The sequence below is a fragment of the Callithrix jacchus genome, chromosome 6 (assembly GCF_049354715.1).
Source record: "Callithrix jacchus isolate 240 chromosome 6, calJac240_pri, whole genome shotgun sequence".
Lineage (NCBI taxonomy): Eukaryota > Metazoa > Chordata > Mammalia > Primates > Cebidae > Callithrix > Callithrix jacchus.
In genome coordinates, this window is record NC_133507.1 from 126,971,034 (window position 1) to 126,998,449 (window position 27,416).

The 27,416-nt window shown below is 40.4% G+C and overlaps 1 protein-coding gene across 5 annotated transcripts in view; it reads left to right on the forward strand.

Annotated features, from left to right (window-relative positions):
• Positions 1–27,416, forward strand: part of PARD3B (par-3 family cell polarity regulator beta) — a 1,139,106-nt gene that overhangs the window by 1,098,418 nt on the left and 13,272 nt on the right. The window lies entirely within an intron of this gene.

Sequence of the window (27,416 nt, forward strand, 5' to 3'; positions counted from 1 at the left end):
TTTTTCCTGGTTCAGTCTTAGGAAGGCATAAATGTCCAGGAATGTATCCGTTTCTTCTAGATTTACTGGTTTATTTGCATAGAAGCATTTGTAGTAACCTGTTGGTAGTTTGTATTTCTGCGGGATCGGTGGTGATATCCCCTTTATCATTATTTATTGCATCTATTCAATCCTTCTCCCTTTTCTTGTTTATTAGTCCAGCTAGTGGTCTATTTTGTTGATCTCTTCAGAAAACCAGTTTATAGATTTATTGATTTATTGAAGGGATTTTTTGTGTCTCTATCTCCTTCAGTTCTGCTCTCATCTTTGTTATTTCTTGTCTTCAATTAGCTTTTAAATTTGTTTGATCTTGCTCCTCTAGTTCTTTTAATCATCACCTTAGGGTGTCAATTTTAGATCTTTCCTCACTTCTCATGTAGGCATTTGGTGCTATAAATTTCCCTCTAGACACTGCTTTAAATGTGTCCCAGAGATTCTGTTACATTGTGTCTTGGTTCCCATTGGTTTCGAAGAACATCTTTGTTTCTGCCTTCATTTCATTGTTTATCCAGTAGTCATTCAGGAGCAGGTTGTTCAGTTTCCATGTAATTGTGCAGTTTTGAGTGAGTTTCTTAATCCTGAGTACTAATTTGATTATACTGTGGTCTGAGAGACTGTTTGTTATGATTTCCATTCTTTTGCATTTGCTAGTGAGTGATTTACTTCCAATCATGGGATCAATTTTAGAGTGAGATGTCATGCTGAGAAGAATGTATACTCTGTTGATTTGGGGTGGAGAGTTCTGTAGATGTCTATTAGGTCTGCTTGGTCCAGATCTGAGTTCAAGCCCTGGATATCCTTGTTAATTTTCTGTCCCATTAATCTAATATTGACAGTGGGGTGTTAAAGTCTCCCACTATGATTGTGTGGAAGCCTAAGTCTCATTGTAGGTTATTAAGAACTTGCTTTATGTATCTGGGTGCTTCTGTATTGGGTGCATAGATATTTAGGATAGTTAGCTCCTCTTGTTGCATTGATCCCTTTACCATTGTGTAATGCCCTTCTTTGTCTCTTTTGATCTTTATTGGTTTAAAGTCTGTTTTATCAGAGACTGGGATTGTAACCTCTGGTTTTTTCTCTCCATTTTCTTGGTAAATCTTCCTCCATCCCTTTATTTTGAGCCTATGTGTGTCTTTGCATGTGAGATGGGTCTCCTGAATACAGCTCACCAATAGGTCTTGACTCTTTATCCAGTTTGCCAGTCTGAGTCTTTTAATTGTGGCATTTAGCCCATTTACACTTAAGGTTAATATTGTTATGTGTGAATTTGGTCATGTCTTTATAATGCTTTCCCATTGTTTTTCCCATTAGTTGATGCAGTTTCTTCATAGTGTTGATGGTCTTTACAATTTGCTATGCTTTTGCAGTGGCTGGTACTGGTTGTTCCTTTCCATGTTTAGTGCTTCCTTCAGGAACTCTTGTAAGGCAGGTCTGGTGGTGACAAAATCTCTCAGTAGTTGCTTGTGTCTAAAGGATTTTATTTCTCCTTTGCATATGAAGCTTAGTTTTGCTGGATATGAAATTGTGTGTTGAAATTCTTTTCCTTAAGGATTTTGAATATTGGCCCCCCACTCTCTTCTGGCATGTAAGGTTTCTGATAAGAGATATGCTGTGAGTCCGATGAGCTTCCCTTTTTGGGTAACCTGACCTTTCTCTCTGGCTGCCCTTAACATTTTTCCTTTCATCTCAACCCTGGTGAATCTGACAATTATGTGCCTTGGGGTTGCTCTTCCCAAGGAATATCTTTGTGGTGTTCTCTGTGTTTCCTGAATTTCAATGTTGGTCTGCCTTGCTAGGTTGGGGAAGTCCTCCTGGATAATATCCCAAAGAGTGTTTTCCAACTTGGTTTCATTCTCCCCGTCACATTCAGGTACAGTGATTAAATGCAGGTTTGTTCTTTTCATATAATCCCATATTTCTTGGAGGCTTTGTTCATTTCTTTTCACTCTTTTTTCTCTACTCTTGCCTCCTCACTTTATTTCATTGAGTTGCTCTTCGATCTCTGATATCCTTTTTTCTGCTTGAATGATTCGGCTATTGAAACTTGTGTATGCTTCACAAAGTTCTTGTGCTGTGTTTTGAGCTCCATCAAGTCGTTTATGTTCTTCTCTACGCTGATTATTCTAGTTAGCATTTCATCTAACCCTTTTTCAAGGTTCTTAGTTTCCTTAGATTGGGTTAGAACATGCTTCTTTGCTTGGAGAAGTTTGTTATTACCCACCTTCTGAAGCCTTCTTCTGTCAATCTGTCAAATTCATTCTCCATCTAGTTTTGCTCCCTTGCTGGTGAGGAGCTGTGATCTTATGGAGGATAAGAGGCATTCTGGCTTTTGGCGATTTCAAAAAATCACCATCTTTTTGCACTGGTTTCTTGCATTTTTGTGGATTTAGCTACCTTTGGTCTTTGAAGTTGGTGACTTTTGGATGGGGTCTCTGAGTGAACATCCTTTCTGTTGATGTTGAAGCTATTTCTTTCTGTTTTTTGGTTTTCCTTCTAACAGTCAGGCCCCTCTGCTGCAGGTCTGCTGGAGTTTACTAGATATCCACTCCACATCCACCTTGCCTGGGAATCACCTGCAGGGGCTGCAGAACAGCAAAGATTGCTGCCTATTCCTTCCTCTATGGCTTCAGAAGGGTACCCACCAGATGTCGGCCATAGCTCTCCTATATGACATGCCTCCCAGTCAGTATACGGGGAGTTTAGGGAGCCACTTGAGGAGGCAGTCTGTCCCTTATCAGAGCTTAAGTTCTGTGCTGGGAGATCTGTTGCTCTCTTCAGAGCTGCCAGGCAGGAACATTTAAGTCTGCTGAAGTAGAACCGACAACCACCCCTTTTCCCAGATGTTCTGTCCCAGGAAGTCGGAGGCTTTATTTATAAGTCCCTGACAGGGTGCTGTCTTTTTTCGGTGATGCCCTGCCCAGCAAGAAGGGAGTCTAGTCACAGTCTGCCTACAGAGGCCTTGCTGAGCTGCCATGGGCTCCACCCAGTTGCTATGTAAACTTCCTAGGGGCTTCGTTTACATAGTCGAGGTTTAAAAAAGCCTACCTGAGCCTCAGCAATGGCAGACACCCCTCCGCTCACCAAGCTCATACTTCCCAGGTTGATCTCAGACAGCTGTGCCAGCTGTGAGAATTTCAAGCCAGTGGATCTTAGCTTGCTGGTCTTCATTGGGGTGGGACTCACCGAGTCAGATCACTTGGCTCCCTGGCTTCAGCCCTGTTATTTTAGGGGAACAAGTGATTCTATCTCACTGGCGTTCCAGGTGCCACTGGGGTATGAGAAAAAAAAAAAACGGCTGTGGCTAAAATGGCTACCCAGTTCTGTGCTGGAAACCTAGAGCACTGCTGTTATTGGCATCAGAGAAAATCTCCTGGTCTGCATGTTGTGAAGACCATGGGAAAAATGCAGTTTTTCTGAGCCAGAGAGCCAGAGTGTCCAGAAAGGTCCCTAATGGCTTCCCTTGGCTAGGAGAGGGAGTTCAAGCCCCACCCTGCTTCAGTCTGCCCTCCTTGGGCTATACCCACTGTCTAACCCATCCCAATGAGATGAACCTGGTACCTTGGTTGGAAATGGGAAGATCACTCACCTTCTGGCTGACTCTTGCTGGGAACCACAGACTGGAGCTGTTCCTATTCTGCCATCTTGGTGGAAGTCCTCTGGGGCAAGTTTTGAGCTGTCAGAGGGCATGGGAAAAGATTTAGGAATGTTGGCTTTTAGAGTCTCATTGGAGAGCTTCAATTTTGACCATTTACAGTAAGGCAGACTTTAACCCTGGATTTTCAAGGCCAACAGACCCTTCACTTCTGAAGGAGTTTCTGCATTCAAGTTCCGGTCATGTATGAGTCTTCTTGGTTCTAGAGGGAGGAATCCTTGGTTCTGGGTGTCATTAGCGGTCAAAGCTTTCTCTCTTGCACATGGCTGGGCTACCCAACTTACAGTTTTGGCTTTGATATAATTACAAGGTAACTTCATTTTGTTATCAACAGAGTAGGCCCAGTTTGGGCTGTTCCTATGATTACAGTATTACCAGGTTTTCATTTGAGAGTCTGATGTCCTCAAAATTTCTTCAAAGTTGGTAGCAACTGGCTAGTTATAAAATACAACTGTCCTTCAGAGTCATATGCAGTGATTCTATAGTTCTGCACTGTTGACTTGACCTTCTCTGAAACTGACCCACAACTTTGCCTGCCTGTCTGCAAGGCCTAAGATACTGTTACTATTGGAATGGTCCATTTGAAAAGGAATTTGAGCCTAAATCAAGACGGCAGCAGTGAAAAGTGGACAGCCATGAATAACTAAGACTATTTGCTAGAACCCAATGTATGTATGACTGCAGCAAGGATGAGAAAGAAGTCTAGATTTCTATTGATGAATCATGACATTCTCCAAAGGGACCATTGGAGGAGCAGCAAGTTGTGGGAGAAGTGATTTGTTTAATTTTGTACTCATAAGGTTGAGGTGCCTAGGAAACCTCCAAGTAGAGCTGTCTCACAGGTCATCCACTTCACCCCCATGATCCTAATCCTACTGAATAAGAATCACACTCTTTGTTGTTGTTGTTGTAAACTCAGTTGGGTTGTTTTTTCACTTTTAGTCTTTTGTTTTACTTTAAGTTCTGGGGTACATGTGCACAGGTTTGTTTATAGGTAAATGTGTGCCGTGGTGCTTTCCTGCACCTGTCAACTCATCACTTAGGTATTAACCCCTGCATGAATTAGCTGTTTATCCTGATGCTCTCCCTCCCCCACCACCTTGACAGACCCCAGTGTGTGTTCTTCCCCTCCTTGTTTCCATGTGTTCTCATAGTTCAGTTCTACGTGTAAGTGAGAATATACAGTGTTTGGTTTTCTGTTCCTGCATTAGTTTGCTGAGGCTAATGGCTTCCAACTCCATCCATGTCCCTGCAAAGGATATGATTTCATTCCTTTTTATAGCTGCATAATATTCCATGGTGTATATGTACCACATTTTCTTTATCCAATCTACCATTGATGGGCATTTTAATTGATTCCATGTCTTTGCAATTGTGAATACTGCTGCAAGGAATATATGCATGTATGTATCTTCATAATAGAATGATTTGTATTTCTTTAATATAAATATAATTCCTCAAAAAGCAATTTCATTACTTGGTTAAATGGTATTTCTGGTTGTAGTTTTTGAGGAATTGCCACTGTCTTCCACAATAGTCAAACTAATTTATATTGCCAACAACAGTGTAAAAGCATTGCTTTTTCTCCACAGCCTCACTGGCATTTTTGGTTCTTGACTTTTTAGTAATTGCCCTTCTGACTGGTGTGAGATTTTTGTGGTTTTGATTCGTATTTCTCTAAGTATCAGTGATGTTGGGGGATTTTTTTCATATGTCTATTGGCCACATCAATGTCTTGCTTTGAGAAGTAGCTGTTAATGTCCTTTCCCCACTTTTTAATGGGGTTGTTTTTTTTCCTGTAAACTTAAGTTCCTTATAGATTCTGGATATTAGACCTTTGTCAGATTAATTGACTGCAAAATTTTTCTCCCATTCAGTAGGTTGTCTGTTCACTCTGATGATTGTTTCTCTTACTACTATTATTATACTTTAAGTTCTGGGGTACATGTGCAGAACGTGCAGGTTTGTTACATAGGTATACATGTGCCATGGTGATATGCTGCACCCATCACCGCATCATCTACATTAGGTATTTTGCCTAATGTTATCCCTCTCGTAGCCCCCCACCCCACAACAGGCCCAAGTGTGTGATGATCCCCTCCCTGCGTCCGTGCATTCTCATTGTTAACTCCCACTTATGAGTAAGAATATGCGGTATTTAGTTTTCTGTTCTTGTGTTAGTTTGCTGAGAATGATGGTTTCCAGCTTCATCTATGTCCCTTCAAAGGACATGAACTCATCCCTTTCTATGGCTGCATAGTATTCCATGGCATATATGTGCCACATTTTCTTTATCCAGTCTATCATTTATTGGCATTTGGGTTATTTCCAAGTCTTTGTCATCGTGAAGTGCTACAGTTAACATGCATGTGCGAGTATCTTTATAACAGAATGATTTATATTCCTTTGGAATATAAATAAAATAAAAATAAATAAAATCATTCCTTTGGAATGATTTATATCCCATTATATATACCCAGTAATGAGATTGCTGGGTCAAATGGTATTTCTAGTTCTAGATCCTTAAGGAATCACCACACCATTTTCCACAATACTTGAACTAATTTACAGTCCCACCAACAGTGTAAATTCATTCCTATTTCTCCACATTCTTTCCAGCATCTGTTGTTTCCTGACTTTTTTTTTTTTTTAGACAGTTTCGCTCTTATTACCCAGGCTGGAGTGCAATGGCGCCATCTCGGCTCACCACAACCTCCACCTCCTGGGTTCAGGCAATTCTCCTGCCTCAGCCTCCTGAGTAGCTGGGATTACAGGCACGCGCCACCGTGCCCAGCTAATTTTTTGTATTTTTAGTAGAGACAGGGTTTCACCATGTTGATCAGGATGGTCTCGGTCTCTTGACCTCATGATCCACCTACCTCGGGCTCCCAAAGTGCTGGGATTACAGGTGTGAGCCACCACGCCCGGCCTTGTTTTCTGACTTTTTAATGATCACCATTCTAACTGGTGTGAGATGGTATCTCATTGTGGTTTTGATTTGCATTTCTCTAATGACCAGTGATGATGAGCTTTTTTTCATGTATTTGTTGGCTGCATAAATGTCTTCTTTTGAGAAGTGAATGTTCATATCCTTCACCCGCTTTTTCATGGAGTTGTTGGTTTTTTCTTGTGAATTTGTTTAAGTTCTTTATAGATTCTGGATATTAGCCCATTATCAGATGGATAGATTGCTAAGATTTTCTCCCATTCTGTAGGCTGCCTGTTCACTCTGATGATAGTTTCTTTTGCTGTGCAGAAGCTCTTTAGTTTAATTCTATCCCATTTGTTTATTTTGGCTTTTGTTATCATTGCTTTTGGTGTTTTAGTCATGAAGCCTTTGCCCATGCCTATTTCCTGAATGGCATTGCCTAGATTTTCTTCTAAAGTTTTTATGGTTTTAGGCCTTACATTTAAGTGTTTAATCCATCTGGAGTTAATTTTTATATATGTATAAGGAAGAGATCCAATTTCATCTTTATGCGTATGGTTACAACCATCTGATCTTTGACAAACCTAACAAAAACAAGCAATAGGGAAAAGATTACCTATTCAATAAATGGTTGTGGATGTGTAGTATTATTACTGTGGCCTCTGTTCTGTTTTATTGGTCTATATACCTGTTTTGGTACCAGTACCATGCTGTTTGGGTCACTGTAGCCTTATAGTACAGTTTGAAGTCAGGTAGCGTGATGCCTCCAGCTTTGTTCTTTTTGCTTAGGATTGTCTTGGCTATGCAGGCTCTCTTTTGGTTTCATATAAATTTTAGAGTAGTTTTTTTCCTAATTTTGTGAAGAAAGTCAATGGTAGCTTGATGGGGATGGCACTGAATTTATAAATTACTTTGGGCAGTATGGCCATTTTCACAATAGTGATTCTTCCTATCCATGAGCATGGAAAGTTTTTCCATTTGTTTGTGCCCTCTCTTATTTCCTTGAGCAATAGTTTGTAGTTCTCCTTGAAGAGGTCCTTCACAGCCCTTGTAACCTGTATTCCTGGGTATTTTATTCTCTTTGTAGCAGTTGTGAATGGGGGTTCACTCATGATTTGGCCCTCTGTTTGTTACTGGTGTATAGGAATGCTTGTGATTTTTGCACACTGACTTTGTATCCTGAGACTTTGCTTTAGTTGCTTATCGGCTTAAGGGGATTTTGGGCTGAAATGATGGGGTTTTCTAAATATGCAATCATGTCATCTGCAATCAGAGAAAATTTGACTTTCTCCTTTCCTAATTGAATACTGTTTATTTCTTTCTCTTGACTGATTGCCCTGGCCAGAACTTCTAATACTGTGTTGAATGGGACTGGTGAGAGAGGGCGTCCTTGTCTTGTGCCAATTTTCAAAGGGAATGCTTCTGGTTTTTGTCCATTTAGTATAATATTGGCTGTGAGTTTATCATAAGTAGCTCTTATTATTTTGAAATACGTTCCATCAATACCTAGTTTATTGAGAGTTTTTAGCATGAAGGGCAACTGAATCTTGTCGAAGGCCTTTTCTGCATCTATTGAGATAATCATATGGGTTTTGTAACTGGTTCTGTTTATGTGATGAATTATGTTTATTGATTTGCGTATGTTGAACCAGCCTTACATCACAGGGATGAAGGCAACTTGATCATGGTGGATAAGCTTTTGGATGTGCCACTGAATTCTGTTTGTTGGTATTTTATTGAGGATTTTTGCATCGATGTTCATCAGTGCTATTAGCCTGAAATTTTCTTTCTTTGTTGTGTCTCTGCCAGGTTTTGGTATCAGGATGATGCTGGCCTCATAAAATGAATTAGGAAGGATTCTCTCTTTTTGTATTGTTGGAATAGTTTCAGAAGGAATGGTTCCAGCTCCTCTTTGTACCTCTGGTAGAATTCGGTGGTGAATCCATCTGATCCTGGACTTGTTTTGGTTGGTAAGCCATTAATTGTTGCCTCAATATCAGAACTTGTTATTGGTCTATTCAGGGATTCAACTTCTTCCAGGTTCAGTCTTGGGAGGGTATAAGTGTCCAGGAATTTATCCATTTCTTCTAGATTTTCTAGTTTATTTGTGCAGAGGTGTTTATAGTATTCTCTGATGGTAGTTTGTATTTCTATGGAATCAGTGATGATATTCCCTTTATTATTTTTTTATTTTATTCTCTTTTTCTTCTTCTTTATTAGTCTGGCTAGCAATCTATCTATTTTGTTGATCTTTTCAAAAAACCTGCTCCTGAATTCACTAATTTTTTGAAGGGTTTTTCATGTCTCTATCTCCTTCAGTTCTGCTCTGATCTTAGTTATTTCTTGTCTTCTGCTAGCTCTTGAATTTGTTTGCTTCTTTCTTTCTTTAAATTGTGATGTTAGGGTGTCAATTTTAGATCTTTCCTGCTTTCCCTTGAAGGTATTTGGTGCTATAAATTTCTCTCTACACATTGCTTTAAATGTGTCCCAGAGCGTCTGTTATGTTGTGTCTTGTTCTCTTTGGTTTCACATAACAACTTCATTTCTGCCTTCATTTGATTATTTACCCAGTAGTCATTCAGTAGCACATTGTTCAGTTTCCATGTAGTTGTGTGGTTTTGAGTGAGTTTGTTAATCCTGAAATTTAATTTGATTGCACTGTGGTCTGAGAGACTGTTTTAATTTCCATAGTTTTGCATTTGCTGAGGAGTGTTTCACTTCCAATTATGTGGTCTGTTTCAGAGTAGGTGTGATGTGGTGCTGAGAAGAATGTATATTCTGTTGATTTGGCGTGGAGAGTTCTGTAGATAGATGTCTATTAGGTTCACTTGGTCCAGACCTGAGTTCGAGCCCTGGATATCCTTGTTAATTTTCTGTCTAGTTGATCTATCTAATGTTGACAGTAAGGTGTTAAAGTCTCCCACTATTATTGTGTCGGAGTCTAAGTCTCTTTCTAGGTCTCTAAGAAGTTGCTGTATGAATCTGGGTGCTCCTGTATTATGTGCATATTTAGGATAGTTAGCTCTTCTTGTTGCATTGATCAATCCCTTTACCATTATGTAATGCCCTTCTTTGTTTCTTTTGATTTTTGTTAGTTTAAAGTCTGTTTTATCAGAGACTAGGATTGCAACCCCTACGGTTTTTTTTTTCCTTTCTATTGATTTGGTAAGTTTCTCTCCATCTCTTTATGTTAAGCCAATGTTTGCCTTTGCACATAAGTCTCCTGAATACAGCACACAGAAGGATCTTGATTCTTTATCCAATTCACCAGTCTGTGTCTTTTAATTGGGGCATTTAGCCCATTTACATTTAAGGTTAATATTGTTATGTGTGAATTTGATCCTGTCATTACGATGCTAGCTGGTTATCTTACCTGTTAGTTGATACAGTTTCTTTATAGTGTCAGTGGTCTTTACACTTTCTATGTTTTTGAAGTGGCTGCTACCAGTTGTTTCTTTCCATGTTTAGTGCTTCCTTCAGAAGCTCTTGTAAGGCAGGCCTCGTGGTGACAAAAATCAGCATTTGCTTGTCTGTAGAGGATTTTATTTCTCCTTCACTTATGAAGCTTAGATTTGGCAGGATATGACATTCTGGGTTGAAATTCTTTTCTTTTTTTAATTTTGTTCAAATTTATTCAAATTTGAAAATTAGAAGAAAAATATGGATGCATTTATGGAAAAAATAAGATTACAAAATGACCCAAAAGCAATAGACATTTTTTGACATACCAGTTTCCATGGAAATTTTTGAAAAATTTGTCAAAGAGGTATTTTCCTATTCTCCTCCACAAAGCATTAGAGTAGATAGTTTAATAATTAACTTGTTTAAATTCTCAAGGAAGAAATAATTCAAATGCTATTTAAATTGATTTAGAGCACAAAAGTAAACAGCTTCTAATTTATAAACCTTACAGTGGTGGAAAGTGCTATTGCTACTGACAGATCATGGCCCTGGAAGGTAAGTTCTGAAGTAGATTATGGAATTCTTTAAGAATGCTGAATATTGTCCCCCATTCTCTTTTCCACAGAGCAATCTGCTGTTAGTCTGATGGGCTTCCCTTTGTTGGTAACCCAGCCTTTCTCTCTGGCTGCCCTTAGCATTTTTTCCTTCATTTCAACCTTAGTGAATCTGATGATTATGAGTCTTTGGGTAACTCTTCTCAAGGATTATCTTTGTGGTGTTCTCTGAATTTCCTGAATTTGAATGATGGCTTGTCTTGGTAGGTTGAGGAAGTTCTCCTGGAGAGTATCCTGAAGAGTATTTTTCAACTTGGTTCCATTCTCCCCATCACTTTCAGGTACACCGGTCAAATGTAGATTTGGTCTTTTCACATATTTCTTGGAGGCTTTGCTTCTTTCTTTTCACTCTTTTTCCTCTAATCTTGTTTTCTCACTTTGTTTCATTGAGTTGATCTTTGATTTCTGATATCCTTTCTTCCACTTGATCGATTTGGCTATTGATCCTTGTGTATGCTTCATGAAGTTCTCATGCTGTGTTTTTCAGCTCCATCAAGTCATTTATGTTTTTCTCTAAACTGGTTGGTCTTGTGAGCAATTTGTCTAACCTTTTTTCAAGATTCTTAGCTTCCTTGCATTGGGTAGGAACATGCTTCTTTAGCTCAGAGGAGTTTGTTATTACCCACCTTCTGAAGCCTACTTCTGTCAATTTGTTAAACTTATTCTCCATTCAGTTTTGCTCCCTTATTGGTGAGGAATTGTGTCCCTTTGGAGGAAAGAGGCATTCTGGTTTTTAGAATTTTCAGCCTTTTTCTGCTGGTTTCTCTCCATCTTCATGGATTTATCTAAGTTTGATCTTTGATATTGATGATCTTTGGATGGAGTCCCTGAGTGGATCTCTTTTTTGTTTATGTTGATGCTATTTCTTTCTGTTTGTTAGTTTTCCTTCTAACTCTCTGGCCCCTGTGCTGCAGGTCTGCTGGAGTTTGCTGGAGGTCCACTCCAGACCTGTTTGCCTGGGTATCAACAGCAGAGGCTGAAGAATAGCAAAGATTGCTGCTTGTTCCTTCTTCTGGAAGCTTTGTACCAAAGGGGCACCCACCAGATGCCAGCCTACTGGGAGGTGTCTCCCAGTCAGGATACACCCGGTTCAGGGACGCACTTGAGGAGGCAGTCGGTTCCTTAACACTCTGATGATAGTTTCATTTGCTGTGCAAAATCTCTTTACTTTAATTAGATCCCATTAGCAAATTTTTGCTTTTGTGGCAATTGATTTTGATGTTTTTTTCATGAAATCTTTGCCCATGCCTATGTCCTGAGTGGTATCTATTGCCTAGATTTTCTTCTATGGTTTTTTTAGTTTTGGATTTTACATTTGGTCTTTATTCCATATTAAGCTAATTTTTGTGTAAAATATAAGGAAGGAGTCCAGTTTCAATTTTCTGCATATGGCTAGCTACTTTTCCCAGCACATTTATTAAATAGGTTTCTAGTGGGCTAACTGCATGAGTCATGAGACAATGGGATCCATTTAATCCAGAGCTGATTTCAAGTCCTGAATATCCTTATTAATTTTCTGTCTCAATGATCTGTCTAATATTATCAGTGGGTTGCTAAAGTCTCCTACTATTATCATATGGGAGTCTAAGTGTTTTTGCAGGTCTCTATAAACCTGTTTTATGAATCTGGGTGTGCCTGTTCTGGGTGCTTATATATTTAGGATAGTTAGCTCTTCTTGCTGAATTGATCCCTTTATCATTATGTAATATTCTTCTTTGTCTTTTTTTTTTTATCTTTCTTGGTTTAAAGTCTGTTTTGTCAGAAACTAGGATTGCAACCTCTGCTTTTTTCTGCTTTCTATTTTCTTGGTAAATTTTTCTCCATCCCTTTACTTTGAGCCTGTGTGGGTCTTTGCTCATGAGATGGGTCTCTTGAATACAGCATATAATCGGTCTTGACTCTATGCAGCTTGCCATATGTGTCTTTCAATTGGGTCATCTAGCCCATTTTCATTTAAGGTTAGTATTGTTCTGTGTGAATTTGATCTGTCATCATGATCTAGCTGGTCATTTTGCACACTTGTTGATGTAGTTGTTTCATAGTGTCATTGGTCTTTGTACTTCAGTGTGCTTTTGCAGTGACGGATACCAGTTTTTCCTTTCCGTATTTAGTGCTTCCTTCAGGAGCTCTTGCAAGGCAGGCCTGGTGGTGATGAATTCTCCCAGGATTTGCTTGTCTAGAAAGGATTTTATTTCTCTTTTGCTTATGAAGCATAGTTGGGCTAGATATGAAATCCTGGGTTGAAAATTCTTTTCTTTAAGAATTTTGAATATTGGCCCCCAGTTTCATCTGGCTTGTAGGGCATATTAGGCCATTTTCACACTGCTGTTAATGACATACCCAACACTGGGCAAAATAAAGAAGTTTAATGGACTTACAGTTCCATGTGACTGGAGAAGCCTCATGATAATGGTGGAAGGCAATGAAGAGCAAGTCATGTCTTACATAGATGGCAGCAGGCAAAGAGAGAGAGCTTATGCAGGCAAACTCCTGTTTTTAAAACCATCAGATCTCATGAGCCTTATTTACAATTATCATGAGAACAGCACAAGAAAGACTTGCCTCCATTATTCATTTACCTCCCACTGGGTCCCTCCCACAACACATGGGAATTCAAGATGAGATTTGGGTGGGGACACAGCCAAACCTTATCATAGAGTTTCTGCTGAGAGGTCTGCTCTTTTAGTCTGATGGGCTTTCCTTTGTAGGTGATCTGGCCCTTCTCTCTGGCTGCCCTTAGTATTTTTTTCCTTCATTTTGACCTTGGAGAATCTGATGATTATGTGTCTTGGGGTTGATCTGCTCATGGAGTATCTTGCTGGGGTTCTCTGGATTTCCTAAATTTAAATGTTGGCCTATCTTGTTAGGTTGGGGAAGTTCTGCTGGATGATATCCTGAAGTTTATTTTCCAACTTGGTTCTATTCTACCCATCTCTTTCAGATACCCTAATCAATCAGTTGTAGGTTCAGTCTTTTTACCTAATCCCATAGTTCTCAGGGAATTTATTCATTTATTTTCATTCTTTTTTCTCTAATATTGTCTGCCTGTCTTATTTCAGCAAGGTAGTCTTCAAACTCTGAAATTCCTTCTTCTACATGGTCAATTGAGCTATTGATACTTGTGGTTGCATTGTGAAGTTCTTGTGTTTTTCAGCTACATAGGGTCATTTATGTTCATCTCTAAATTGGTTGTTCTGGTTAACAGCCCTTGTGATTTTTTTTTTTATCATGGTTCCTAGCTTCTTTGCATCGGATTAGAACACGTTTCTTTAGCTCAGTGAAGTTTGTTATTGCTCACCTTGTGAAGACTACTTCTGTCAGTCCATCCATCCCAGCCTCTGCCCGGTTCTGTGCTCTTGCTGGAGAGGTGTTAACAATCATTTGGAGGAGAAGAGGTACTCTGGCTTTTTGAGTTTTCAGTCTTTTTTGGTTGATTCTTTCTCATCTTCATGAGTTTATCTAGCTTCAATCTTTGAGGCTGCTGGCCTTTGGATGGGGATTTTGTGGGAATTTTCTTGTTGGTGCTGTTGTTGTTGCTTCCTATTAGTTTGTTTTATTTTAATAGTCAGGCCTCTCTTCTGTAGGGGTCCTCACCAGACCCTATTTGCTTGGTTCCCTCCCATACCTGGAGGTATCACCAGTGGAGACTACAGAATAGCAAAGATGGCTGCCTGCTCCCTCCTCTAGGATCTCTGTCCCAGAGGGCCATCGACCTGATGCCAGCAGGAATGCTCCTGTATAAGGTGTTTGTCAACCTCTGTTGGAAGGTCTCACCCAGTCAGGAGGCACAGGATCTGGGACCCACTTAATGAAAAACTCTGGCTACCCCTTGATGAAGTGGGTATGCTGCACTGGGAGGAAGGCCACTTGTCCAGACTGCCTGGGTTCCTCAGAGCCAGTAGGGGGAAAGACTACATCTGCTGATCCATGGAGATCACAGCTACCCCTCCTCTCAGGGGCTCAGTCCCAGAGAGATTAGAGCTCCGTCCCTAACCCCCTGGCTGGAGTTGCCTAAATTCCTGCAGGGAAGCCCCACTTGGTAAGGAGGAATGGGTCAGGGTCCAGCCTAAAAAGGCAGTCTGGTCACAATCTGCCACATCTGCTGAGCTGCACTGTGGCGAATTCCTCCTGAGTCCAAACTGTCCAGTCTCCCTGGCACCAGCAGGGGTAAAATGGCAGACTGGAGCTGCAGTGAGCACTGCCATCTCTCCTCCCAGGATCTCAGTCATCTTAGGCAGCAGTCAGCGACAGTGATGACAGCCACCCCTCCCCCCAGGAACTTGGTAGTCTTAAGCAGTCTGCAGCCAAGTGGTCACTGAGAATCTCACAGCCCTGTTCTTGGGACCCAAGGCTCGGATGGCATAGGCTCACGAGTGGGATCTCCTGATCCATGGGTTGCATGGAACCATGGAAAAAGCAAGGTTTCCTGGATGAGGCAGCACAGTCACTCACTGCCTCCCTTGGCTGGGAGTGGGAGCTTCCCTTGCTCTGTGTGGCTCCCAGATGGGCTGTCACACTGCCCTGCTTTTCCTTGCTCTTCATGAGTCATGCCAACCACCTAGCCAGTCCCAAGAAGAGAACCTAGATACCTCAGTTGCTGGTGCAGGATTCATTTCCCATTTTCATTTTTTTTCAGTGGGAGCCTCTGAACACCGCCATTTCTAGTTTGCCATCTTGACCCCTCCCCACCAAAAATCACACTCTTTAATCCTTCCTATGCTGCCCCTGGTATTCAAGATTCTTCATGATCAGGCTCTAGATACCCTCTCTAGACCAACCTTCTGCTTCTCACTTGCCCGCTCTTGACAAGCCAGCATCAGAGGAATGTCCTGTTTCCAGAACACTTTCCAAGCTTTTAGCTCTGTATCTTTCCTCCTGTTGTTTGTTTATCTCTTCAAATGTTCAGGATAACTGACCTATTTTTATATTCCAGATTATTTGCAGAGCAGGTTACATGTCTTTCAAACCCCCATAGGCACAGGGATTCCTTAAAACTAGGTGCCAGCTCCCTCCACCTGGGCACTTTTGTGAGAAATGCAGGCTCCCAGACTCCTTTCAGACCTTTTTCTAAGGTTGGAACCCCAGAATCCACATTATTTAATAAAAACTCACTCAACTGATTCTTAGTGATGCTAACATTCAAGGTACTAGACCTAGAACACAGAGTCTTCCAAACAGAACCACACAAATATCTGTTTTGATTTTCATAAAGGGCACTAGGAAACTTTGCTTTCCTTAAGAAAGGCACCTTAAGGTCTCTGAAGGAAACTTCCCATATGGAATGTTGTTTGTGCTCTTTCTGCAATCACCATCAGCAGTTTCAGCTTCTTGGGCTGCTAATGGCCAAAGTACCCACTGGAAAAAAAAAAAAAGTCTTTTTTTTCATACATTAGATCCTGTTTTACAGAACTGTGTTTCTAAATATAAACAACAAATTTATTTCACCTTGTGCCAGCAGGCACCATGTGAGCAGATAAGAAACAAGTGAGGTCAGAGACTGCACGATCTAGCTTAGTGGTCAGGCATGTGGCCTCTGGGTCTGTCTGCCTGGGCTTGAACTGGGCCCTGCCACTACCTATGTGACTTGGGTCATATTACTTGTCTCTTCCTCAGTTTCCTCATCTGAGAGCGAGGGATAATAATAATACCTACCTGGTAACATTGTTTTATGAGGGATAAATATGTCAAAGGGAGGAAACAGGATGGAAACTTACTTGCTGTAGGCACTTGGGAACACACTGCTGCTCAGCAAGCTTTGAATCTTTGCAATTCTAAACCCAAACTTTGAAGCTGGTTACTGAGCCCATCAAGTAGAGTGGCACTCTTCCATTTCTGCTTCTGAATTTCAGAGTAAGACGATTGCTGTAGCAGGATTCTCCAGTGTCTTAGTGAAATCATGATATGGAAGCCTTCTCCCCCACCCACCTGTACACATACATGCATGAAGATGGAGGTATTTAAGTCTCCTTCACTGTACTCCTTGCCCTTGGTGAAGAGAGATTCCAATGATCTAATGATCATAGGTGGTCTACATCAGAATCTTCCTATTGTACAGGCTTTAGAATTTAATGGGAAGGGAAAAGGGTCAGGTAAAGATGTGGCCATGATGCATAAATATCTACTATAAAAATTGCATGTGCTACTCTAATATATATTTAATATATATTATATATAAAATACTAAATATATATATTCTTCTAAAATAAATCAGGGAAAAGCAGACTTCATGAGCAGTATATTCTGCCCTAGAGTGTTGTTCTGTCCCCAGGTAGTACCTTGGGCAGGAAACTGTGTAGTGGGTTCTCCTCAGGGGCAGAGGGAAACAGCCTTTAAAAATCAGGACCCTACACTGTTGAACCTGTTAGCCTGCAAAGTCTGACCTTAGAATTGAACCATTGTTTCCTGCATGACAATCAGATGAAATTCAGTGTTTAGATACTGAAATTCTAGGACCACTGTTACAATAGAAAGAGAGAGAGATGATTTAAGTGGCCTATCGAGTTAGGAGGATTTGTCCCTTTGGTTTCCATTCTCTTTAAACAAAGCCTATTCTGTGGTCACACAGACCATGGGGTAATTACATGCAGGTACCCCTGAAATGGATTGCATGACTGTTTTTTTGTGGCCACTCAGGACAGCTTCTGCTTTCCACAATATTTCCCTCTCTACATTGTTCTCATATTTGTCTTTTCTAATTGTTCTCAGAACCCACTTTAAAAACCTCTCATTCCCTCATAAAGGAAATTATTTTAGCAGGACCATTTTTAGGACCGTCCGATAAGATAAAACACTCTTAAGGGCCATTTTCCAGATAATGTCTGCTAAACTGTCACACAGAATCCAAAACTCACTGCACATGCAGTTTGTTAATAACTCAATTCTTGCATCTGTGATCACTGTTTAAAAAAAAGAAGGAACTAAATAGGAGCAACCAAATTTATACTTGTTTTCACTATTTGAGAAATATTTTTGAGTGCTCAGTCAGTATCCTTTCTCCTTTGTCTTCCGTACAAACATTTCCTTAGTGTGTACAGGGCCCAAAAGCATCTGCTGCTGCACTCACCACCCATTCCAGTTTTTTGCAAAGAACAAGAGCCCCCTCTTCTCATAATGCAATGGGAAATGTGAGTGATGAAAGTGGATTTTTTCCGTAATCATTTCTATAATGCAGGCCATCAAATGATCATTATATTTTATGATTCTGTAAAATCTGCCGAAATCAAAGCTATGTAATATACATTGCAGAGGGCTCTGCTAATCCTCGCCAACCACATTCGTGCCTGGACGGAGGAGGAAGGTCTGGTGACTGGAAACCTGACACTAAAGGAATTCTAAACACAGACTAAAAGCATCTCTGTGCACATAGCATGGGTGACTCAAGTAATTAGTTTGTGCTGATTTTTTTTAAGCTTTGCAGTATTTGTAGAATAACCAGAGAAGAAAGCACCGACACCAGCTCAGCCACTAAATAATCTATGTGTGGCGTGCTCAAAAATAGCATGGCTTTGCCAGATGTCGACTTTCTGCCAACGGGTACAGGCGCCTCTCTTAGACAGCTACAGGAGTTCTACATCATGTTACTTCCTACCATTCAAACCCCAGATTTGGTCATAGTCAATTATTACCAAAAAAAAAGGAAACCCATAAAGGTTACTTTGGAAGTTAAAAAATTAGCTTTGTTTTGGCTGCTAATCACACACATAGTATTTTACAGAAATTAAGAACAAGATTCTGCCCTTTGGAAGCTTTTCTGTAAGTGAAAAACCCAATGTTTATGCCTAAACCGTACATTCACACCTCTGCTCATAAATTCTTTATGGTTTTTATACTTCCTACTGCATAGCTTATTTCTTCACATGCTAAACTCACCCCTTTTCAAAACAAACTATCATCCAGTTACTGACGTGTCTCCAGCTTAGTTGTTTTTCCCCTCTGTGACTCTTTAACTTCTATCCTTCCATATCCTAAAAGGAGCTCATCAAAGGATAGATACTGCAGGAGTTCTTACACTCTGCCTTGAGACATGCAGAGGAAGCGTGCTCAGCTCTGTATTGCAAGAATCTGTCACTGATATTTGAAGACTGAGGATTACAAATGATTTCTTTTAATAAATTATAGCAGGCTCAAGTTTTCCCTTTCAATAATGTCACTCCCACTCATTTGAATTCCCTTGTTCTTTCCTGAATGGAGGGAAAGGGTGTTGAGTTACAGCAGGTGGCAGAGAAGTTTGCATAATTCTGGCTTCTGCCTCTCCTGGGCATAAGTAGCTTATATGAAAGTCATCCATCACATCTATTCTCAGGGAGAAAAGCTTGGGAGGCACTGGGACCTCGGGTTTGTATTCATCAGCCCTCTGGCCCAAGTACTGCACTTGAAACTGTGGCCATCATACCTGGGTTTGACATTGTCTCCCTAGGATCCTGTGTTTTGAACCCTGTGTACTATACTTTGAAATACATATATTAAGATGTTCCCAGATTATTGTATTTATGACAGAGACAAAGAAAATTTCTTTTTTGTTAACTGACTCTTGAATAAATACACTTAACCTGCACCTAGTAAGTCCAGTTTCCAGTTTCCAGTTAATCTTGAGTCAAGACAGCTCACATTTTCCTTAGTACGAGTTAGTTATGCTGAGTTCACTGGTAAGTCAAGACAATTGAATCCCAGTCCAAGATTTATTGAGCACCTACTGTGTTTCAAGTACTCTGTAGGGCAACAGAGATAAGACAGTATAATCTTGTTCTTGGCAAACAAGACAAATATAATAACTCTACTCTGATAAAGTTTACAGTCATTCTATGTTGGATCCAGTCTACCCCTTTATTCAGCCCACCATCCCTCCTTCTTCAGAAATTAGAAATCAGTCTCACCTCAACCACCATCAATCCCTAGCTCCCAAAGAAACTTTCTCCTCTTATTCCTCTACCTTTCTCCAGCCCCTACCCACAGTGAACCTTTTATAGTTACTGTATGTGTGTGAGTTTTCTCTTTATTTTAAAATCTCTTGAACAAATTCAACATATGTTTGTGAAGCACCTGTGATGTGCAAAGCCCTGTGTTAAGCTCGAAGGGAGATCATTAGGTATGTAAGACAGTTCCTTCCTCCAAGATGCTTGTACTCCATGCAGCATACAACCAGCCATAAGGCAGGGTGAAAGACAGATGAGGTGAGAATGACTAGCTGTGGTGATGACAGGAGAGAGAGACTTTCTTTGCAGTTGAGGGTGGTGGTACAGTCATGGGAGGATTCAAAATTGCTACAGCCACCTCATTCCTAGCAAAAGGTTTGCCATTGCTTCTGTCCTTCCAATACAAAACCCTTTTCCAATACAGAATTATTTTAGCAAATGTAGGAACATGTCTTTCATCTGAAGGTCATGTAAACTGAAGGTTGTTGACACGCAGACCTGGCTATCAGACCAACTTAGTCCCTGATTTCCTGCCCCCTTTTTGCTTAATGAAAAATAGTGACATACTGACATGGCAAAAAGAGGAATTTCTGGCCAGGTGAAGTGGCTCATGCCTGTAATCCCAGCACTTTGGGAGGCTAAGGTGGGTGGATCACGAGGTCAAGAGATCGAGACCATTCTGGCCAACGTGGTGAAACTCCGTCTCTACTAAAAATACAAAAAATTAGCTGGGTGTGGTGGTGCATGTCTGCAGTCCCAACTACTCAGGAAGCTGAGGCAGGAGAATCACCTGAACCCGGGAGGCAGAGATTGCAGTGGGCCGAGATCACGCCATTGCACTCCAGCCTGGGTGACAGAGCAAGACTCCGTCTCAAAAAAAAAAAAGAGGAAATTCTTATGTAAACAAAGTGATACTTACTTATTGCTTCTTTACATGTAACTAACATGTATCTTTATCATTTTCAATCACATAGATGCACGCAATAAATGAAAGTTAATAGTTAATAGTTAACTTTCGTATTCATCAGCCCTCCGGCCCAAGTACTGCACTTGAAAGTTAATAGTTAACTTTCATTTATTGCGTGCATCTATGTTATTGAAAACAACGTGCCTGAGATAGTTCCTGTCAGTTTTCCAAGCAAACTCTGAATCCTTCTGGCCTCTAGAAATGAGCATAATCAGAAATAAAATAAGCAATAATTTTAAAATACAGATATTTTCATTACAGCCCCCCTCTAAGAGTTATAAAGAAAACAAATATAGGCTTGTTTCTCTTTCCTTAAGTAAATATGGTTTCTGGGTAAAATTTTTAAACTGAAAGTTGCTAAAGAAAAATAACATATACAAATAAAACTCATGAAGTCACATGAAAGTTGAAAGGCCTTAAAATACTGATATGTGTGTTATGTAGATCCTATTTTAATCAGAATCTCCTAAGAAAGCTGCCCCTGGATTCCTCAGGGTTGGCTCCAAGCACACAGCATCCGTCACTGTGATGATAAGCACTGCTGAGGCCCCGGAATGGATTGGTTTTGTGCTTTCCTAAAGACACTGGATTTCACACAAATAAAGAGACCATAAAAAGGGAAACTCACGATTAGCAAAACTAAAATTTCTTTCTTCCTCTAAGTTCTGTAATTAATGAGGAGGGGCTTATTTTTCCTGTTTCAGAATTCTTTTTTTTCTTTCTTTTTCTTTTTTAGACAGAGTCTCTTTCTGTAGCCCAAGCTGGGGTGCAATGGTGCAATCTCAGATCACTGCTACCTCCGCCTCCCGGGTAGCTGAGATTACACGCACACACCACCATGCCTGGCTAATTTTTGTATTTTAGCAGAGATGGGGTTTCACCATGTTGGCCAGCCTGGTCTCGAACTCCTGACCTCAAGTGAGCCACTCACTCTGGCCTCCTAAAGTGCTGGAATTATAGACGTGAGCTCCCGTGCCCAACCAAATTTTTTTTATAATTTAAAATAATATCACACACACGATAATATTCAGAATAAACATGATAATATTCAGAATAACTTAGAAGTTGTTCTGGCTAAAGTCTGTAGGAAATTCTGTTATAACCAAAAGGTTGTTATAAACAACAGCTACACACCACACACCAGAAGAAAGAAAAATTCTTCTAACACTCTTTGAACCTTAAATAGTGTTTTGCTAGGCCAACTCATTGTTTTTCTTCTCTCTGAAAAATTAAAAACGCTAACTGTTATGATGAGTTCTACAGAAAAAGACAATTTCCATGACTTCATTTCTTGACAAAGAACAGCTACCTACTTGCTTTCTGCCACATATAAGCAAACTCCCAGACATAAAACCTCCCCTCAGAGGAAGCAATATGGAACCACAAAAGCATCTTGAGGTCTGCCCTATCTGCCCATGGGAAGCTTCCCTTCCCACTGTGAGCGCTGGCTGCCTCGGAGGAGCGAGGTGTGGGAGAAGAGATAGTGACTTCCCCCCATGTGCTACCTGACAGCACTGTCGCAGACTCTCAGGGTGGCTTCTGCCCCGTCACCACTTGATCTGGATTCTCTCTCCAAAAATTTAAAAAAACAAGGCGTGCCTGTCTTTTATAATGTTCTGTTTTAAAAGAGAGAAATCTCCAGAGAGAGAACAGAACCCTAAAAGTCCAAGATCTGGAATTCTTCCTTTCTCTCTTTCCATTTTAAACAGGAAATATTCATGCTAAGAGAGTCCAGAGGGAGCATTGGTTGTATGTTCATTTTAAGGCAAATAATGTTTGTGTGTTGCAAATGTCAGTGATTTATCCTAAGGGCTTAAAATGAGTGCAGTAAAACCACATGTTTCACTTCATACAGAGAAATATCTTCAGTGAATTTTGAGAGAAAGTACAGGTTAAGAAATTTTTTAAAGTATATCGGATATCTCCAACATGAACCAAAAGGAAATAAAAATGAGTGTGGTGAAGTGGAGGGGAGGGACTTAAAGAATTCTTATGATAAAAGATATAGTGAAGGCTGGAATTTTTCTAAATCAAAACTGAAATTCTAAAGAAAAGGAAAGGTGAAATCCAGAGCCTTTATTTCCCATAGCTAGAGTGACAGATTATGCATTTGTGCTCCATTTGTCATGGGCAATTTAAAATATAGCAGAGCAAACTGCACTGAATAATAGCAACTGATGCTATAATAACTTGTACACAAACAATTTAATTTTTTTATCTGAAAACTCTCACTAACTAAATTACCCCAAGCTCAAGGATCTATCCTTCATTATTATACATAGCCAAATTAAGACAAAAAAGTAGAGAGAGAATTCTATTGTTCATTCTTACAGATTTGTTCACAAGCTGCTTTCTACATGCACCAAGCTTAGGACTTGTCAAATCTTCATTGATTTGGGCAACTTACAGAGCTGTTTTAACATCCAGCTCCACAGATTACAGGGTGATTCTGACCCTCATTGACAGTGCTTGATTAACCACAGACACTGTATTCTCACAGCCCTGTCATTTCTTTCAAGTATTCTAGCAATGTATCTGACATTGGGGAGCTTTTCCTTAATTATTATTGTTTTTTTCTTTTTAAAAAATTGTAAAAGGGGAGTGTAAAAAAATGGAAAGGATCTGGGGATGGTGTTGGTAGTGAATATGTGCACAGAAGGTTTATGAGATTTTAAGAGCTGCAAACAGAACTCATCTGTTTAACCTCAGGCTAGATAAGATGCAGTCATCTGCACATTGTTTAGAGGCACACTGCTTCTGTTACAGCAAATGGATCAGAAGATGCTTGTTTTCTTTAGTAGAGAGATCCAGACAGGGCCACTTACTGTTAGTGTCTATTCTTACGCTGGATGTTTCTCTGTGCCTTACCCATTACAAAGTGCAACTTACAGCTGGTTTGCTGTTTCCCTATTCTGCTACTGGCCTGGTGCTACTTCCTGGCTTCGTGGTAGAATTGATTACTTTATATCAAAGCTCTAGGTGTGGGCCAAGCATGGTGGCTCACGCCTGTAATCCCAATACTTTGGGAGGCTGAGGTGGGCCAGTCATCTGAGGTCAGGAGATGGAGACCAGCCTGGCCAACATAATGATACCCATTTCTACAAAAAAAAACTATAAAACTTAGGGCAAGATGGCCAAATAGAAACAGCTATGGTGTGCAGCTCCCAGGGAGAGCAATGTGGAAGGTACCTGGTGCATCTCATTGGGACTGGCTGGACAGTGGGTGCAGCCCAAGGAGGGCAAGCTGAAGCAGGGTAGGGGGTCATGTAACCCAGGAAGTGCAAGGGGACGGGGAACTCCCTCTCCTAGCCAAGGGAAGCCATCAGAGACAGTTTGCAGCCCTATGGCCCAGATACTGCACTTTTCCCACGGTCTTCATAACTGCAGACCAGGAGATTCCCTTCAGTGCCTACAACACCAGGACCATGGGGTTTCAAGCACAAAACTGGGCAGCCATTTGGGAAGACACCTAGCTAGCCACAGCAGTTTTGTTTTTTTTTTTTCATACTCCAGTGGTGCCTGGAATGCCAATGAAACAGAACTGTTCACACCCCTGAAAAAGGGGGCTAAAACCAGGGAGCCAAGTGATCTGGCTCGGCAGGTCCTTCCCCTATGAAGACCAGCAAGCTAAAATCCACTGGCTTGAAATTCTCACAGCCACCACAGCAGTGTGAGCTCCCCTGAGATAGTCAAGCTTGGTGGGGGGAGGGGCATCCGCCATTGCTGAGGCTCAAGTAAGCGGTTTTAATCTCACCTGTGTAAACAAAGTCTCCAGGACACTCAAACAAGGCAGAGCCCACAGCAGCTCAGCAAGTCCTCTGCAGGCAGACTGTGTCACTAGATTTGCTCCTGGGAAGGGTATCTCTGAAAAAAGGCAACAGTTTGTCAGGAACTTATAAATAAAGACCCACCTTCCTGGGACAAAGCACCTGGGAAAGGGATGGCTATGGGTACAGCTTCAGCAGACTTAAACATCCTGGCCTGGCAGTTCTGAAGAGAACAGCAGATTTCTCAACACAGCGTTTGAACTCTGATAAGGGACAGACTGCCTCTTCAAGTAGCTCACTAACACCCATGTATCCTGACTGGGAGACACCTCCCAGCAGGGGCTGACAGACATCTCAAACAGGAGAGCTCTGGCTAGAATCTGTCAGGTACCCCTCTATAATGAAGCTACCAGAGGAAGGAAGAGGCAGCAATCTTTGCTGTTCTGCAGCTCCTGCTGGTGATTATCAGGAAAGCAGGATCTGGAGTAGACCTTGAGCAAACTCAGGCAGACCTGCAGCAGAGGGGCCAGACTGTTAGAAGGAAAACTAACAAACAGAAAGAAATAGCTTCAACATCCACAGAAAGAAATTTCACTCAGAGACCCCGATCCAAAGGTCACCAACTTCAAAGATTAAAGGTAGATAAATCCACACAGATGGGAAGAAACCAGTGCAAAAGGCTGAAAATTCCAAAAACCAGAATGCCTTTTTTCCTCCAATGGATCACAACTCCTTGCCAGCAAGGGAACAATACTGGACAGAGAATGAATTTGACGAATTGACAGAAGTAGGCTTCAGAAGGTGAGTTATAAAGGAGCATGTTCTTACCCATTGCAAGGAAGCTAAGAACACTGAGAAATGTTAGACAAAATGTTCCAACCCAATGCAAGGAAACTTGAAAAAAGGTTAGACAAAATGCTAATTAGAATAACCACTGTAGAGAAGAATATAAACAACTTGAAGGAACTGAAAAACATACCACAAGATTTCATGAAGCATACACAAGTTTTAATAGCTGAATTGATCAAGCATAAGAAAGGATATCAGAGATTGAAGAAGATCAATTCAATGAAATAAAGCAAGAAGGCGAGACTAGAGAGAAAAGAGTAAAATAAATGAACAAAGCCTCCAAGAAATATGGAATTATGTGAAAAGACCAAGTCTACATTTGATCAGTGTACATGAAAGAGATGGGGAGAAGGAAACCAAGTTGGAAAACACTCTTCAGGATATTATCCAGGAGAACTTCCCCAACCTGGCAAGGCAGGCCACCATTCAAGTCCAGGAAATACAGAAAACACCACAAAGATACTATTCAAGAAGGCCAACCCCAAGACACATAATCATCAGAGTCACCAGGGTTGAAATGAAGGGAAAAAATACTAAGAGCACCCAGAGAGAAAGGTCAGGTTACCCACAAAGGGAAGCCCATCAGACTCACAGTGGATCTCTTGGCAGAATCCTACAAGGCAGAAGAGAGTGTGGGCCAATATTCAACATCGTTAAAGAAAAGAATTTTCAACCCAGAATTTCATATCCAGCCAAACTAAGCTTCTTAAGTGAAGGAGAAATAAAATCCTTTACAGACAAGCAACTGCTGAGAGATTTGTCACCACCAGGCCTGCCTCACAAGAGTTCCTGAAGGAAGCACTAAACATGGAAAAGGACCATCAGTACCAGTCACAGCAATAACATCCCAAAGTGTAAAGGCCACCAACACTATGAAGAAACTCCATCAATGGGAAAAACAACCAGCTAGCATCGTAATGACAGGATCAAATTCACACATAACAATATTAATCTTACATGTAAATGGGCTAAATGCCCCAATTAAAAGACACCGATTGGCAAATTGGATAAAGGTTCAAGACCCATATGTGTGCTGTATTCAGGAGACCCTCTCAAGTGAAAAGACACAAATTGGCTAAAATAAAGGGATGGAGGAAGAATTACCAAGCAAATGGAAAGAAAAAAAAAAAAAAAAAAGCAAAAACAAGAGTTGCAATCCTAGTCTCTGATAAAGCAGACTTTGAACCAACAAAGATCAAAAGAGACAAAGATGGACATTACATAATGGTAAAGGGATCAATGCAACATGAAGAACTATTCTAAATATATATGAACACAATACAGGAGCACCCAGCTACATAAAGCAAGTTCTTAGAGACTAGAAAGAGACTTAGACTCCCACACAATAATAGTGGGAGACTTTAACACCCTACTGTCAACATTAGACAGATCAATGAGACAGAAAATTAACAAGGATACCCAAGACTTGAACTCAGCTCTGGACCAAGCAGAACTAACAAATGTCTACAGAACTCTTCAACCAAAATCAACAGACTATACATTCTTCTCAGCACCACATCACACTTATTCTAAAATTGACTATATAATTGGAAGTAAAACACTCCTTAGCAAATGCAGAAGTATGGAAATAATAACAGTCTCTCAGACCACAGTGCAATCAAATTAGAACTCAGGATTAAGAAACTTACTCAAAACTGCAAAGCTACATGAAAACTGAACAACATGCTCCTGAATATTAACTGGATTAATAATGAAATGAGGGCAGAAATAAAGATGTTCCATGAAACCAAAGAGAACAAAGCCATAACATACCAAAATCTCTGGGACATGATTAAAACAATGAGTAGAGGGAAATTTATAGCACTAAGTGCCCACAAGAGAAAGGAGGAAAGATCTAAAATTGACATTCTAACCTAACAATAAAAACTAGAGGAACAAGAACAAAAAAATTCAAACACTAGCTAAAGGCAAAAAATAACTAAGATTAGAACAGAACTGAAAGAGATACAGATATGAAAAACCCTTTAAAATATCACTGAATCAGCAGCTGGTTTTTTGAAAATATCAAAACAGATGGACTGCTAGCAAGACTAATAAAGAAGAAAAGAAAGAAGAATCAAATAGATGCAATTAAAAATGACAAAGGGGATATCACCATTGATCCCACAGAAATACAAACTATCATCACAGAATACTACAAACACATCTTTGCAAATAAACCAGAAAATCTAGAAGAAATGGATAAATTCCTGGACACTTATATCCTCCCAAGACTAAACCAGGAAGAAGTCAAATCTGTGAGTAGACCAATAACAAGGTCTGAA